This window comes from Cornus florida, unplaced genomic scaffold (assembly GCF_030987335.1).
Source record: "Cornus florida cultivar Cherokee Brave unplaced genomic scaffold, ASM3098733v1 CherokeeBrave_3.0.0_Hap2_Chr08, whole genome shotgun sequence".
Taxonomy (NCBI): Eukaryota; Viridiplantae; Streptophyta; class Magnoliopsida; order Cornales; family Cornaceae; genus Cornus; species Cornus florida.
The window spans coordinates 97298673-97314871 of record NW_026775578.1 but is presented as its reverse complement, the minus strand read 5'-3'; the positions used below and the strand labels follow the sequence as shown (position 1 = coordinate 97314871).

Below are 16199 nucleotides of genomic sequence, written 5' to 3'. Positions count from 1 at the left end.
CGGATGCAAAATTATAGCCATTCAACAGCAAATTAGTAACTTGTTGAGCCATCGTGTGTTGCACCGAATAGAGAGTTTCTTTATTATTACTTGAATCAGTCATAATATTAAATAGAATAATTCAACAAATCACTAATAATTTCAAATAAAGGAGGAATAAACCTGATTTTGATAAAACCAAGAAGCCGGAGACATGGCGGCCCGATCCGAAAATGATGCCGAATATCCCGGCAGCCCCCAAAAATTGCATAAACGTCTTCTGACCCTTAGTGCATGAAAAAGGTTAAGGGAATACCCCTACAGGGGTTGAACCTAGAGGAGATTGGCTACCCCTAGGACTGTCGCAACAATGGCCTGAAGAAAAGAGAGGGTCTGTGAAGAAAAGAAAAAAAGAAAGGGGGAAGGGGCTGTGACGAGATAGAGAGAGAGATGAAAAGTGGCAGTGAAAGAGAGAGAGGGGAGGTGTAGGTTTTAGGCTCTAATACCAAAAAGTAATTTGGTAAAATTGGCGTACTCAATTTAAGAGCTTAACTATCATTATATATAAGAGGAAAATTACAGATATGGAAAGAGAATAAGGAAACAAAAGCCTAAACATTAGCTTATAATGAAGACCCAATAAATCTACCACAATCATTAAGTCAACTTATAGATATGATTTCCAACAATAATTATCATTTTTCTAGGTGACCAAAAATTTGAAAGATATATGTGGACCTGCCTTGGCTGTTGCTCTTGAACGGCTGCAACCGTCACTAGGACCGATGTGCCGGATATTACAAACAGAATGGTTATCCAAAGGTCTAAATTCTAAGAGCCACGGTTAGAGCAAATTCAAGAACTTGAGGTTTGTGTTCATTTACGGTCATGAATATTTTTTGCTTTTCTATCATTTCCTTTTGAATTTGACCGAACGATTGTTTATGCTACAGAATGGTCTTTTGAAGTATTTCAGAGAAGATCTGCATAGGAGGCTTCTTAGCACAAGCTTCAAGAAGCAAGTTGATGGTATTGAGATGCTGCAGAAGGTGCTTTCATTGTCACATTTGTGGTTACTTGGACTTTCTCAAAATATGTGATTGGTTATATAATTTTAGTTTGTGTTGGCTTTCCAGTCACTTTTATCCATTGGAAAGGAACTAGTTGAAGTTCTAGATGTTCTTCTAAGATTGTTTGGTTTGCGATTATGGGAATCTAAGTCATCGTGCCCATTGAAGGTGATGTATTTTCTTATTGATATATTTCAGTTTTGCTTATTTCAGGTGGCTGGTAGGAAAACTTGTTGGTTGTGATTAATTTTAGTCACTCCCCCCCCCCCCCCCCCCTCCTCTTCAAATACAGGTGCTGAAATTCCTTCTTGAACTATTTGATACGCTGTGGAATGAGGGATAACCATTAGTGAATTGGAGGTTGCCATTTTTTTCCTGTGCTTGATTGAGAAGGTTCTTTTTGTAGTCCTGAACTACTTCAATTAGTCCTGTCACCTGTGCCATTTCTAATGCTGCATTGTGGTTGGTCATGTTTGACTCAATCCTGCTAACGAATTTGAAGTATGGTAGCTGGTAGCTGTTATCCTAACCTTCCTAGAAGATGTCAAACCGATCAGTTCTTTCTTTAAAAGGCGAAGTAGTTTCTTTAAGAATACATCTTGTTCGATTTTCTTATGTTAGTTGTCTGACCTTTTTCTTAAAAGGAATTGTAGTAAATGTGGTTGTATTTTGTGCATTATAGTCATGCTTGTCTAAGATTATGACAATTCTATGTCCATTTTAGGTTAATGTTGTTGCTGCTGCTTTAACAGATTCGCTGTGAAAGAGCTTAAGAATCTTTTTTATTGGGTATTGAGGCAACTTACGGATTAAGTGATTTTTCTGATGCTTCACATTTGCTTAAACCAGCTGCCTGTACTATGACGGTATATGCTAGAGCAATACTAGAATATTTTTCCAAAATAAATTGAAAGCAATATTCATTTTTTTATTTTATGGAAATTTTATGGTTTGTTGGTTCCCCCATAGGATAAATCAGCAGAAGTTTGCAAGGGTGAAAAAGCTTGCATTGGTGAAATTTTAAGAGTTTGCAGACCAGAAACAGTGCATTGGCTTCAAAATGCTCAGAATATGTGATTGGTCATATAATTGTAGTTTATGTTGGCTTTCCCGGCACTTCCATTCTTTGGAAAGGAACTAATTGAAGTTCAAGGTGTTTCTTCTAAGATGGCTTGGTTTGCGATTCTACAAATCCAACACGTCATGCCTATTGAAGGTGAAGTATTTTCTTATTGATATATTTCAATTTTGCTTATTTCAGGTGGCCGTTAAGAAAATTTGTTGATTGTGATTAAAATTTGTTTCCTTTTCCCCTCTAAAATTTGGTGCTAGAATTTCTTCATGAACTTTTTGATACGCTGAGGAATGAGGGATACACCATTACTGAATCGGAGGCTGGCATTTTTTTCCACTGCTTTATTGAGAAGGTTCTTCTTTGTATCCGAACTGATTCAATTTCTAATGTTGTGCATTGTTGTATGTCATATTTGACCCAAAGCTGCTAACCAACTTGAAGTATGGTAGCTAACAGTTTTTAGCCTAACCTCCCTAGACGATGCCAAACTGATCTTTTCTTTCCTTAAAAGGTGAAGAATTTTAAGAATGCATCCGGTTCCATTTTCTTTTGTGAGTTAACCCAGCTTTTTCTTAGGAGGGATTGTAGTATTTCTCTGGTTGTATATTACTTGGATTGGCTCTCTCATATTGAGAAATTTTGCTAGAGGTATTCTTCTTCTTCTTTTTTCTGTTTTTTTTTTTAATAGTGTTAGTAGGCTGGTGGGTTTGTTTTTGGCGTTTCTTCTTTTTTTCTTTTTCTTTTAGTATCAGTAGGGTTGTCGGTTGGTTTTTTGGCAGTTCCCTAGTATGATAATTTATGCATACTTATCATGTATATTTGTTTAATTTATTTACGTATTCGTGTCTAGAAATACATGCCATAAACTTTGAATTGTTTAATCAAGAGTCAATTAAAAAGATAAAAGTTTGGGAACACAATTTTGAAATTGATTCTAATTAAACATAGAAGTTTGAATAATTTATAGTAAAAATTTCGGTTTATTTATTTCTTTATAGTAAGAAACTTGTGAAATTATTCAGACACACACTAACTCACATTTATATAATCTTTCTTCAAAGTTGTGAACTTAGACTCCAATAATAAGTAACATCTTAAGGTAATATAAGATGATGGCATTTGAAAAAAAAATGTGAGGTGCAAAAGCAAAAAGAAAAAAAAAAATCGTGTTTTTGCAGTTGAAAAGAAACGAAAAATCTCTAATGAGATGGCTGCAAAAAGTTTCGTATGAAAAATGTCGGATTTCTAGGAAATAAATTAGGAAATTCTATTTTTGCAAATAAAATCTGAAATTACTATTTCAGATTTTAGTAGTTTCCGTTTCCTGTTTTCTAGCCTAGAGATTTGCTGATTTGATTTGCAGATTTTGTGGGCTTCCTGATTTGGTGGCCTTCCTCTATTATTTATCTTGTAATCGTCTCTCTTGAAAGATATGAAGATTGGTTATTTTTCTTCTTAAAAAACCTTCATGGTATCAGAGACTTGTGCTTTTTATTTTTTATTTTTTTTTTCTAATGATGTCTTATAAGTCAACGATGACCGCCTCCCAAAGAAATCTTACCGTCTCTTCCCGTACTTCCGAAACCATTCCGCCCAATCCCACTATTCCTCCCACGAATATTCTGCCCAATCCCACACCTGTATCTGCCGATTACTGTTCCCAGAATTCAGCCCTTTATCTCACGGTTACAAAACTCAATGGGCACAACTATCTTGAGTGGGCTCAGTTCGTAAAATTGGTGATAGATGGCAGAGGCAAAATTGGGCAATTGACTGGCAAAATATCGAAACCTGCTGCTGGTGACCCTAATATGAAAAAAATGGCAGTCCGAAAATTCTCTTGTTATTGCTTGGCACATCAATTACATGGAACCTGCCATTGGAAAACCTCACCTATTTATACTCATTGCTCAAGATGTCTGGGAGGCCGTTTGAGATCTTTATTCGGACATGGAGAATTCTTCTCAAATATTTGAGTTGAAAACTCGACTTTGGAAATCTATGCAGAATGATCGTGATGTTACTTCTCATTATAACGAATTGGTAACGTTATGGCAGGAACTTGATCAGTGTTATGATGATGTTTAGGAGAATTCGAAAGACTACGCTCGCCACAAGAATAGAGAGGAAACGACAAGGTTTACATGTTTTTAGTCGGCCTTGATCGGAGTTTGGACGAGGTTCGAGGCCGCATTCTCGGCAGAAAGCCATTGCCTTCTATTCGGGAAGTTTTTTCTGAAGTTAGACGTGAGAAGTCAAGGAGAAAAATCATACTGCGCAACATTGAACCTGGTTCCAACCTGGAACCTGAAAGCTCTACTCTTGTGTCAAGAGGTGTTAATTCTGACAACGATGGCCGTAAGAAACCGTGGTGCTAGCATTGCAAAAAATCGCGGCATACGAAGGACACGTGTTGGAAGCTTCATGGTAAACCAGTAAATTGGAAGCCAAAATCCAAACGTGACGGTCGCGCCTACCAAGCCACTGCTGAAGAGACTCAGGAGCCTTCTACCAATTCGGATGCAGTCTCTTTTACCAAGGAGCAATTAGAGCACCTGTACAAGTTGTTTCAATCTCCAAAACTATCCTTAAATCCGTCTTGTTCTTTGGTATAGAAGGGTAATTCTCTTGCTACTGCATTTTTTGGTGTTATTCCTTACCCTGTTCATTCTTGGATAATTGATTCAAGCGCAACTGATCAATCATATAACCGGTTGCTCCAAATTGTTCTCATCTTATAGTCCGTATGCAGGCAATAAAAAGGTCAAAATTGCAGATGGTTCACTCTCGGTAATTGCTGAGATAGGAACTATCAAACTCACTCCGTTGTTAACCCTCCACGTTCCCTATTTGTCTTGCAATTTGTTGTCCATCAGTAAAATTACCTTTGATCATTAGTGTCAAGCTAATTTCTACTTTTTTTTTTTTTGATAAGTAACTAATTTCTATTCTTCTTATTGTGAGTTTCAGGAATTGACCACAGGGAGGATGATTGGCAGTGCTAAGGAAAAAGATGGACTCTATTATTTTGATGATGGACCTGACTCGAGTAGACGATGTCAAAGTACTTGCTTAAATTCTGTTTCCGTTTCCAAAGATAATGATATTATGTTATGGCATTATAGGTTAGGCCATCTTAGTTTTCAGTATTTAAAATACTTGTTTCCCAATTTATTTCGGAATAAAAATCCATCTGCCTTCTAATGTGATGTTTGTTAGTTTGCTAAACATCATCGTGCATCTCCCCACCCAGCCCTACAAACCAACTACACCATTTACTGTGATTCATAGTGATATCTGGGCCATGTAGAACATCTACGTATTTTGGTAAAAAATGGTTTGTGACCTTTATTGATGATCACACGAGATTTAGTTCGGTTTATTTGATGAAGGAAAAATCTGAAGTGGGAACAATTTTTCAAAAAATTTTACACCATGGTACAAACACAATTTCAAAAAAATATTCAAATACTGCGGAGTGATAATGGTCGAGAATATTTCAAAAACATTTGGGCCAATTTTTTCTTGAAAATAGAATTATTCATCAAAGCTCTTGTGTCGACACTCCTCAACAAAATGGATTGGTTGAAAGAAAAAACAAACACTTATTGGAAGTAGCTCTGGCATTGCTTTTTACCAATCAGGTAGCTAAATATCTTTGGGCTGAAGCCCTTCTTACTGCTACATATCTCATAAATCGAACGCCTAATAAGGTTTTAAGCTTTGAAACACCTTTTGATATTTTTCATAAGTTTTATCCAACAAATCGGCTTTCTTCTTCTTTACCACTAAAGATATTTGGTTGTACCGTATTTGTTCATATTCAGTCCTAATCGAGGAAAACTTAAACCCCGAGCCACAAAATGTGTGTTTGTTGGTTGTGCTCCCACTCAAATGGGGTATAAATGTTTTGAACCCATTTCCAAAAAAATGTTTGTTACCATGGATGTTATCTTTTTAAAATTACATCCCTATTTCACGCCTCATCTTCAGGGGGGAAACCAAAACAAAGATTCGGCTATTTTTCATGATTTTTTCCAAACTGAAGACTCGCAAAATGATCCTTCTCCAACTTTGATTATTTAACTTGAAACCCAAGCTTTATGATACCAGGAGAAAGTGAGTTGAGTTTTTTAGATACTGAAAAGGCAGGCTTCCTACAGTGCCATCTTATGATGTTTATGATCCTATAACGACTAACAAAGGAGAAACAAGAAAAAGAAACACAGCGTTGGTACCATTTGACATTGTCTTCTCGCGACAGAGGACAACTCGAGAGAAAGGGTCTCCAATCCTTTGCATTGCCCAGATTCCGTAAACCCTTCAGGTAATGTCCTCACTGAGCCTTTACCTTATGTTTAGCCCATTTCATCTTCTAGTTCTTAGTCCTCTAGTTCTGAACCCGAGTCTAATTCCAATCCTGAGTTCGATGATTCTAAACTTCCCATTGTTGTCCGGAAGGGTGTGAGGTCTTGCACCCAGCAACCATTATCTAATTATGTGTCATATGAACATCTCACCTGTTTTTCGTGCTTTTACCTCACAATTGTCTTGTATGGAGAGATTCCTAATACTATGCAGGATGCTCTGAAAGTTCCTGAGTGGAAGGAGGCTGTCTTTGAGGAGATGAAAGCTCTTGAAAAAAATGACACATGGGAATTAGTTGATCTACCATGAGGAAAGACAATTGTAGGGTGCAAATGGGTGTTTACAGTCAGGTATAAATCTGATGGCTTTCTAAAACAGTATAAAGCTCGATTGGTTGCCAAGGGATTCACTCAGATCTATGGCATTGATTACTTGGAGACATTCGCCCTAGTCGCGAAGCTAAACTCTGTAAGAGTTCTTTTGTCACTTGCAGCTAATTATGACTGGCCTCTGGAACAGTTGGACGTAAAAAATGCATTCCTCAATGTAGACCTGGAGGAAGAAGTGTACATGGATGCATCTCCAAGATTTGGTGAAAAGTTTGGCACAAAGGTGTGTAAACTGAAGAAGTCCTTATATGGGTTGAAACAGTCACCAAGAACTTGGTTTGAGAAATTCACTCAGTTTGTTAAAAGCCAGGGGTATACTCAAGGGCAATGTAATCATACGATGTTTATAAGACATTTACAGGATAGGAAGATAGCGATATTGATTGTGTATGTTGACAATATAATTCTCGTACTTGAGATGAACCGATTGAAGACTTCCCTCTCAGTAACATTTGAGATTAAGGACTTAGGATCTCTGAGGTATTTCCTTGGAATGGAGGTTGCTCGGTCGAAGAAATGGATTGTTGTCTCCCAACGGAAGTATATCCTTGACCTTAAGGAGACTGGGATGAGCGGTTGTAGGCCAGCAGACACTCCAATCGATCCCAATCAGAAACTTGGAGGTGACAAGGAAGGTGGTCAAGTGAATACAACTCGGTATCAAAAGTTGGTGGGAAAGTTAATTTACCTATCACATACGCGGCCCGATATTGCTTTTGCTGTGAGTTTGGTAAGCCAGTTTATGCATTCACCCTACAAGAAACATCTTGAAGCAGTTTATCGGATTCTCAGATATTTGAAAAGTACACTAGGCAACAGCAGAATATAGAGGCATACACTAATGCAGATTGGGCAGGCTCAGTTATTGGTAGGAGATCCATGTCAAGATATTGTACTTATGTTTAGGGAAATCTGGTCACATGGCGAAGCAAGAAACAGAATATGGTTGCAAGGAGCAGTGACGAGGCAGAATATAGGGCTATGGCTAATGGAGTTTGTGAGATACTATGGTTGAAGAGAATTCTTGACGAGCTGCGGATGCCGATTTACATGCCAATGAAGTTGTATTGTGACAACAAAGCTGCCATAAGTATTGCACAAAATCTAGTACAACATAATTGCATGAAGCATGTGAAGATTGACACACACTTCAAAAAAGAAAAGATTGATAATGGAGCTATTTGCATGCCTTTTGTTCCTACTACTCAACAAATAGTCGATATCTATGCTCCAACTTGATGGGGGTGTCGGATTTCTGGGAAATAAATTCGGAAATTCTATTTTTGCAAATAAAATCTGAAATTACTATTTCAGATTTTAGTAGTTTCCGTTTCCTATTTTCTAGCCTAGAGATTTGCTGATTTGATTTGCTGATTTTGTGGGCTTCCTGATTTGGTGGCTTTCCTCTACTATTTATCTTGTAATTGTCTCTCTTGAAAGATATGAAGACTGATTATTTTTCATCTTAAAAAACCTTCAGGCTACCTAGTGAGATCAGACCGAAAGCTTCATTGACTCGAAAAATAGTTGAAATTAGGGAAAATAGCTCTCTGCTCATTAGAGTGAAAGCCGTCATAGAAACATAAAAGAAAAAAAACAAGAGAGGTTTCAAAAAGAAAAAGAAAAGAGCGAAAATTCGCATGCTTTTGAAATCTTTGAATCTTTTGTGTGAAATTTATTTTTGTTTTTGAACACAAATTTGAAACTGATTATATTTGTGTTGAGTTTATTTCTAATGCACGTATAATGGACTAAGTTGACTACTATTGATTTATAAATGGACTAGAAATCTTTAAACCTAATTATGAGAATTTTTATGTTTATAAAGATAATAGAATAAAAATTTGTGGGTCCAAATAATGTTCAATTTGATTGATGATTTATTGACACTTCGAAAACCTTGGCATGTTTAGATTTATATATTTATATATGTGTGTCTTTGCATATCATCACAAAATTGAAAAATGACAAAAATAGATTTCTTTATAATTTTGTTTATTTGTGTCTTTATTTATTTATTTGATCATATGAGAGATCATGTAGGGTCTATGAGGGCATAAAATTGCAAAAAAAAAAAAGTTATTTAGGGCGTTTTTAGGTATGTCGCTCGAAGCCATAGCAAGGCTTCATCGATCAACCCTTGAAATCAAATCAATCGATGCAAGTGTCACTCAGTTCTAGTGAGTTTGCAACTCGTCTCTGTCTCATTTGGTCTACCAGCATCAGCTAGACCGAGTGTTTCTGAAACTGCATTAAGAAAACCTCGTGGCCACCTATCACAACTGTCAGAACAGCGTCTAGAAGTTCCACTGCGCCTCCTTGCCTATCTCTACAAACCAGAGGTTCCGGTTTTGATAGCAGGAGCCATATCTGCAATTATTAATGGTGCGATAATATAACTGCATTAACTTTGTGGTTTCTCTTTTCTTTTACAACTTTCATTCTAATTGTTTGTGTTTTAAAATTTAGCTAATGTCAATTTATTTATATTTTGGGTTACTCCTTAGAAAAAGTGAGTTGTACTCGGAAGGAAAGCATAATATTTGGAACTACTCAAGGATCCTGATGGAGCATACTTGTAGCCCACAAGAGTGACAACAATTGAGGATATTCGAGCTGCAGCTGAGGTAGTAAATTATTCCATATTCATTGATAAAGTACCTCAGGTTCTTGCTCGCCCATTTAGTCACTCTTTCAGCATTTCTCTTTCTTCAGTTACTTGAAAATATGAATTTTAATTTGCCTTTGAATTTAAAATTTTAATTTAGGTACACCACACCATGGTGGTTGAGCATGGAATTCAGCTGTTTGGTGGATGGAAGCAACGAGTTGCCCTAGCCAGAGCAATTCTAAAGGACCCCCAAATTCTACTTCTAAATGAAGCAACGAGTGCTCTTGATGCTGAATCTGAGAGGATTGTGTAAGAAGCAATGGATAGGGTTATGGTCAACAGGAAAGGAACTAATTGAAGTTCTAGATGTTCTTCTAAGATGGTTTGGTGTGCGATTCTGTGAATCTAACTCATCAGGCCTAGCGAAGGTGAAGTATTTTCTTATATATATTTCAGTTTTGCTTATATCAGGTGGCTGGTAAAAAAAAATTTGTTGGTTGTGATTAAATTTAGTATTTTTTCCCCTTCAAAAATGGGTGCTGGAATTCCTTCCTGATCTTTTTTGTACGTTGAGGAATGAGGGATACACCATTACTGAATCGGAGATTGTCAATTTTTTCCCCTGCTTGATTGATAAGGTTTTTTTTTTCTGTAGCCCTAAATTTTTCCAATTAGTCCCATCAGCTGTGCAGTTTCTAATGCTGCTTGATTGAGAAGGTTCTTTTTGTAGCCCTGAACTACTTCAATTAGTCCCATCACCTGTGTAGTTTCTGATGCTGCATTGTGGTTGGTCATGTTTGACCCAAACCTGCTAACCAATATGAAGTATGGTAGCTGTCAGTTGTTATCTTAACTTTCCTAGAAGATGTCAAACCGATCAGTTCTTTCTTTAAAAGACGGTGTATTTTCTTTAAGAATGCATCTAGTTCCATTTTTTTATGTTAGTTGACCGACCTTTTTCTAAAAAGGGTTTGCAGTTATTGTGGTTGTATTGTTGTGCATTATATTCAAGCTTGTCTAATATTATGACAATTCTATGTCCATTTTAGGTTACCTGTGTTGCTGCTGCTTTAACAGATGCAATACTTGCTGTGAAAGATCATACGGATCTTTTTCATTGGGTATCGAGGCCACTTACTGGATCAAGTGATTTTTCTGATGCTTCACATTTGCTAAAACCAGTTGCCTCTGCTACGACAGTATATACTAGAGCAATACTAGAATTTGTTTGCAAAATAAATTGAAAGCAATATTCATTTTTTGATTTTATGAAAATTTTATGGTTTGTTGGTTCCCCTATAGGATAAATCAGTGGATGTTTGCAAGGGTGCAAAAACTTGCATTGGTGAAATTTTAAGAGTTTGTGGACCAGAAACAGTGCGTTGGTTTCAAAATGCTTAGAATATGTGATTGGTTATATAATTGTAGTTTATGTTGGCTTTCCCGGCACTTCCATTCTTTGGAAAGGAACTAATTGAAGTTCTAGGTGTTTTTTATGGCTTGGTTTGCGATTCTACAAATCTAATTCATCATGCCTATTGAAGGTGAAGTATTTTCTTATTGATATATTCATTTTTGTGTATTCCAGGTGGCTGTTAAGAAAATTTGTTCATTGTGATTAAAATTTGTTTCCTTTTCCCCTCTTAAACCAGGGGCTGGAATTTATTCATGAACATTTTGATATGCTGAGGAATGAGGGATATACCATTACTAAATCGGAAGCTGGCATTTTTTTCCACTGCTTTATTGAGAAGGTTCTTCTTTGTATCCTTGAACTGCTTCAATTTCTAATGTTGTGCATTGTTGTATGTCATATTTAACCTAAAGCTGCTAACGAACTTGAAGTATGGTAGATGGCAATTTCTAACCTAACCTCCCTAGAAGATGCCAAACTGATCGTTTCTTTCCTTAAAAGGTGAAGCACTTCAAGAATGCATCTGGTTCCATTTTCTTTTGTGAGTTAACCCAGCTTTTTCTTAGGAGGGATTGTAGTATTTCTGGTTGTATAGTACTTGGATTGGCTCTCTCATATTGAGAAATTTTGCTAGAGGCATTCTTGTTCTTCTTCCTCTTCTTTTTTCTTTTTCTAATAGCGTCAGTAGGCTGGTGGGTTGATTTTTGGCAGTTCTTCTTTTTCTTTGTCTTTTTCTTTTTCTTTTATTATAAGTAGGTTGGTGGGTTGGTTTTTTGGGAGTTCCTGTTGGGAAACGTGCAAATTTTAAAAAAATTTCGAGAGATTTTGATTCATAGATCTTAATTCATCACATAGAGACAAGTTTTATGCAAAAATAAAACATGATGTATCATTCAATTAAAAGATTGAATACTTATATCAAGGTTTGAGTAAACCTTATATCTCTCTTCTAAAGTGAATGTTCTTACTTATTGTAGATCCCTTAACAAAATGCATTCTTTTTGGATCTCCATCTTCTTGGTAATTATTTTGCCTTTAGGAATCACTCATATGCCTCCATGAATGACCTTGGAAAACTAGGCTTGTGGGAGCCTCCAACATAAACCCTAATTTTCTAGAGAGAGAAAATATATTCCTTTTTCCTTCTACTAAAAATCATCCCCCCAAAATATACATAGACCATGTATATATATAGGCAACATAAAAATAAGGAAAAGGAAACTATAAATCCTTCTCAATCTCTAATTCACATATCTCAAATCTAATATGATTCCAATATCAAGTTGGGCTATGAGTGAGAATTTTGGGCTTATTATTTTTATTGGCTACAATGAATTAATAATTGACCCGGTCCATGGACCCAATTAAATTAATTCATAAATTAATTTCTACTCCACTAAAAGAAATTAATTGAACTCCAATTAAATAATAAATAACCACTAAGTCAATATTGCACTTTGACCCCTCTATGCATAATTAGTTATCGGATGAATAAAGCCATCAATCCGACTACTTAATTAATATATTTATTTTGGTACCATTGATTATTTCTGGCTCGATCACAATAAAACATTTGTTTGACAAAAATAATAATTTAAATAAATAAATATATAATAAATCATTTTGTCTAAAAACATACGAAGGCCTTCGAATTTACTTTGTGATCAACCATAATCAATACAAAATAAATACAAGTAACAATGATGCAAATATTGAAAATGTAACCCTCTAACTATTAATTACATAACTACCCAAAGTGTCGGTCTAAGGATTCTGAAGAATCCGCCGAACAAATCAAAGTAATTATTAATTAATAAAAGAGTCTATAATTTTTTCATGCTTAAGAGTCAAATGCTATGACGGTGATAGGGAGCAATTGCATACGACGGCTCTCGCAATATATCTCAACCTAACGCGGATCCAGTTCAAGTCTTAATTAATTATGAGTCCATTCATAATTACCGACTATGAACAATTTATAATTACTATTTATATATCATGCATTGATTGCCATCACATACATATATATAAATATTTCTCGTAATCACAGGGACACTATCAATTTCATAGTGAATCGAAACATAATACATTGAATTCACCAATTATATAAATCATAAATATTTCAGATATGTCAGGAACATATGTCACTATAATCTAGATAGGAATTTGCTATGCCAGGGCATATAAATCCCAACAGCTCCCACTTGCCCTCATAGCCAATTCAAAATGCATCTAACTCCAATGTTATCCAGGTGTTGATCAAAACTATTGATCGATGATACCTTTGATAATGGATCAACAAAGTTGTGTTCCAATGCAATGTTCTAACTACAAGTACATTTTCTTGCCGGACAATATCATGTAGAACATGATACTTCCTCTCAGTGTATCTTGTTCCTTTATAGAACCTTGGGTCATTGGTTTAGACTACTTCTGCACTATTGTCACAACATAGCTCAATAGGCAGGTTAGTATACTCCACAACCTTTAAATCAGTGAGATCAAACCAATAGGCTTCCTTTGCCGCCTTAATGCTACAATATATTCCACCTGTAGGTTTGAGTCAGCAGTTGAAATCTGCTTAACAATCTACCAACTGATTTCCCTTCCATTAAGTGAACATGCACTAAGTCATGAACCTCATAGTATTTACTTCTGATTAAAAATCAGAACTAGCATACTTGACTAGGACCCTATCATTACATCCATAAATGAGTATGAGATCATTGGTTCTCTTTATGTACTTAATGATATTTTTCACAACAGACTAGTTATCAAGTCCAGAATTGGACTGATATCTACTGACTATCCCTACTATGTAGCGGATGTCCTGTTTGGTATAGACCATGGCATATATGAGACTCCCATATGCCAAAGCATATAGTTTCAGTCTCATTTGCTCAATCTCCTCTGCTAGTCTTGGAAAACTACTTACTAGAGAGAGCAATCCATATAAATAAAGCAAGAACTCATTCTTTGAGTTATACATACCAAACCTGGTCAAAACTTTATCAATGTAGGATTATTAAGATAAACCTATTTTCCTTTTAACCTGATCTTGCAAAAGCTTGATCCTAGGAATATAGCTTACATCTTGAAAATCCTTCATTTAAAAGTAATTGAACAACTACCTCTTTATTGATGACAAAACTTCCATATCATTCTAAATGAGTAGGATGTCATCAATATATATAGAATCAAAAAAATAATGACATTCCCTTGTACACTCATGATTTATTCACTAAGAAATCTTCTGGTATCTTTTTGTAGATTAACTTGCCTTCCATAGGAATCACCCTACTAGAAAGTTCTATAAGATTCCAGAATTTATTAGAATACATAGATTCCAACTCTGATATCATAGTAACTCGCCAAAACGATCTGTATCCATATCGGTTCACGCTTCCGTATAGCTTACTGGGTCCAACTCATGTTTAACAGGGATGTCCATAATGGTCTCACCTAAAAACATGATTCTGTCGGATTGGATGATAATCCTCCCACTACATCAATGTATCGATGCAAGAATCTGTGTAGTAGATGATGCTAACGCATCAATAGGGAATTCATTTATTATTCTCAATATCTATAATAAGTATATTCACATGTGGTACATCTGGTACTCATACCATATTCTCTAACATTATGCTACTAGGTATGTAATTCATAATATGATCCTCCTATAGATAAACAGTGAGTGTAAACAATCAACTTTTATCATTGAGATCATAAAATAATCCATTCTAGTGACTTTTAGAGTAGCTATCAAATCTATCATGCGTATGATCTGTTTCCAACTTACTTGTCCATATCAAGCGCACATGTGCAAGATTACCCAATATGTGCATGTGATTCAAACTAAGATTTAGTCAAAAACACAACTCAACGGTATCCTTGAGACAGACTAAGATGGAATGCAGTTCATAATGCGCATCGATGTAATTAACGCTAAACTCTTAAATGAAAGAGATAATATAGCATAACTGATCATAAATCTAACCATGTTAAGTGGAATTCTGTTATTCCTATTTGACACCTAAATGCATTTAGCGTCAATTGCAGAAAACTGGTACACAACACCCTCATTGACCATATAGTCTTTGCACTATCCCAAGAAATACTCATATCCTCGATCAGATCGAAGTGTCTTGATAAGTTTACCTAATCTGTGCTCCACATCAGTCTTGACCCTCTCGGAATATAGCAAAAGTATAAGACTTGTGTCGCAACAGGTAAATCTATCCAAAACGTGAGTAATCTTGCTTGGATGTTCACAAGACCACACGTGTTCGTGTGTACCGACTCCCATTGTCCTTTATGTCTATTTCATCTAGCTGATTAAGCCCTTAGAGTTATCTATCCTTCAAAACAGGGTTCACAAGTTTGGTTTAGGCTCCTCTGCCTCACTAGGTAATAAACCTTCTTTGACCAATCTTTGAATCTCATTTTGATTGATAACAACCCAAAAATAGATATTAAAAATACAATGAGTCAGGAATAACAAATTTTCTCTTAACATTCAATCTAGAAGATGCAACTTTAGTTTCTACTTCCTGCAAATCTTAAGAGTTTGTGATTATAGTATATTAACCATCTTTCAATGCACCAGAAGCAATCGCATATCTATTCAAATTTATAAAACCAGTTTTAGAAAATAACAACACAGTTTTTATAAACCACAAGTGAAACAAGAATAAGATAGCGTCTAACTTCTGTGCATAAAGATAGTTCTCTAATACTAATATCCTCATACTTTTTAATTTCAGATGTAATACTCCCACTGACTTAGCTACAACCTTGATATCAGGTCAAATACAAATATATTCCATATCATTGAGGCTTCTGGATTCCTGAAATCCTTGCAACGAATTGCAAAAATGTTTAATGGCTCCAGAATCTATCCATCAGGAATTAATAGATACAACCACATAACATGGCTCAATGATTAAATATATATTTACCTATACCACGTCATTGCTTAGACAGTTCGTCCTTTAGTGTTTTCGTTAGCAGCAAAAGAAACAATTTCATTTGCTCTCAACATACACTGCCTTATTCCCTTTAACCTTTTGGATAGCCATGTTTTGTGCTAGCCTAGTCCTATTATCATCCTTCTTCTTTGCTTTGCCCGTCCACTTGGGCCTAGAAGAAGATGGTATAGACTAGGTTAGATTGATAGAACGCCCATACTTTTGATTATCCCTTCATCTGTTACCAATTCTATAAGAATATCAGCGAGTGTGAACTCAAACCGATTCCTTATTTAATTCACTCTAACAGAGTCGAACGAGTT

At 35.8% G+C, this 16199-nt stretch overlaps 1 long non-coding RNA gene across 1 annotated transcript in view; it reads left to right on the top strand.

Moving 5' to 3' along the window:
- LOC132268301 (uncharacterized) overlaps positions 1 to 11808 on the top strand; it is a 96211-nt gene extending 84403 nt beyond the window's left edge. The window contains exons 32-42 of the long non-coding RNA XR_009469275.1: positions 687 to 847; positions 933 to 1217; positions 1342 to 1915; positions 2019 to 2265; positions 2382 to 2476; positions 5095 to 9266; positions 9389 to 9508; positions 9650 to 9920; positions 10542 to 10691; positions 10795 to 11036; positions 11145 to 11808. This is a non-coding gene — a long non-coding RNA (uncharacterized LOC132268301). The remainder of the gene's footprint in view (positions 1 to 686; positions 848 to 932; positions 1218 to 1341; positions 1916 to 2018; positions 2266 to 2381; positions 2477 to 5094; positions 9267 to 9388; positions 9509 to 9649; positions 9921 to 10541; positions 10692 to 10794; positions 11037 to 11144) is intronic.
- Positions 11809 to 16199: the final 4391 nt, after the last annotated feature.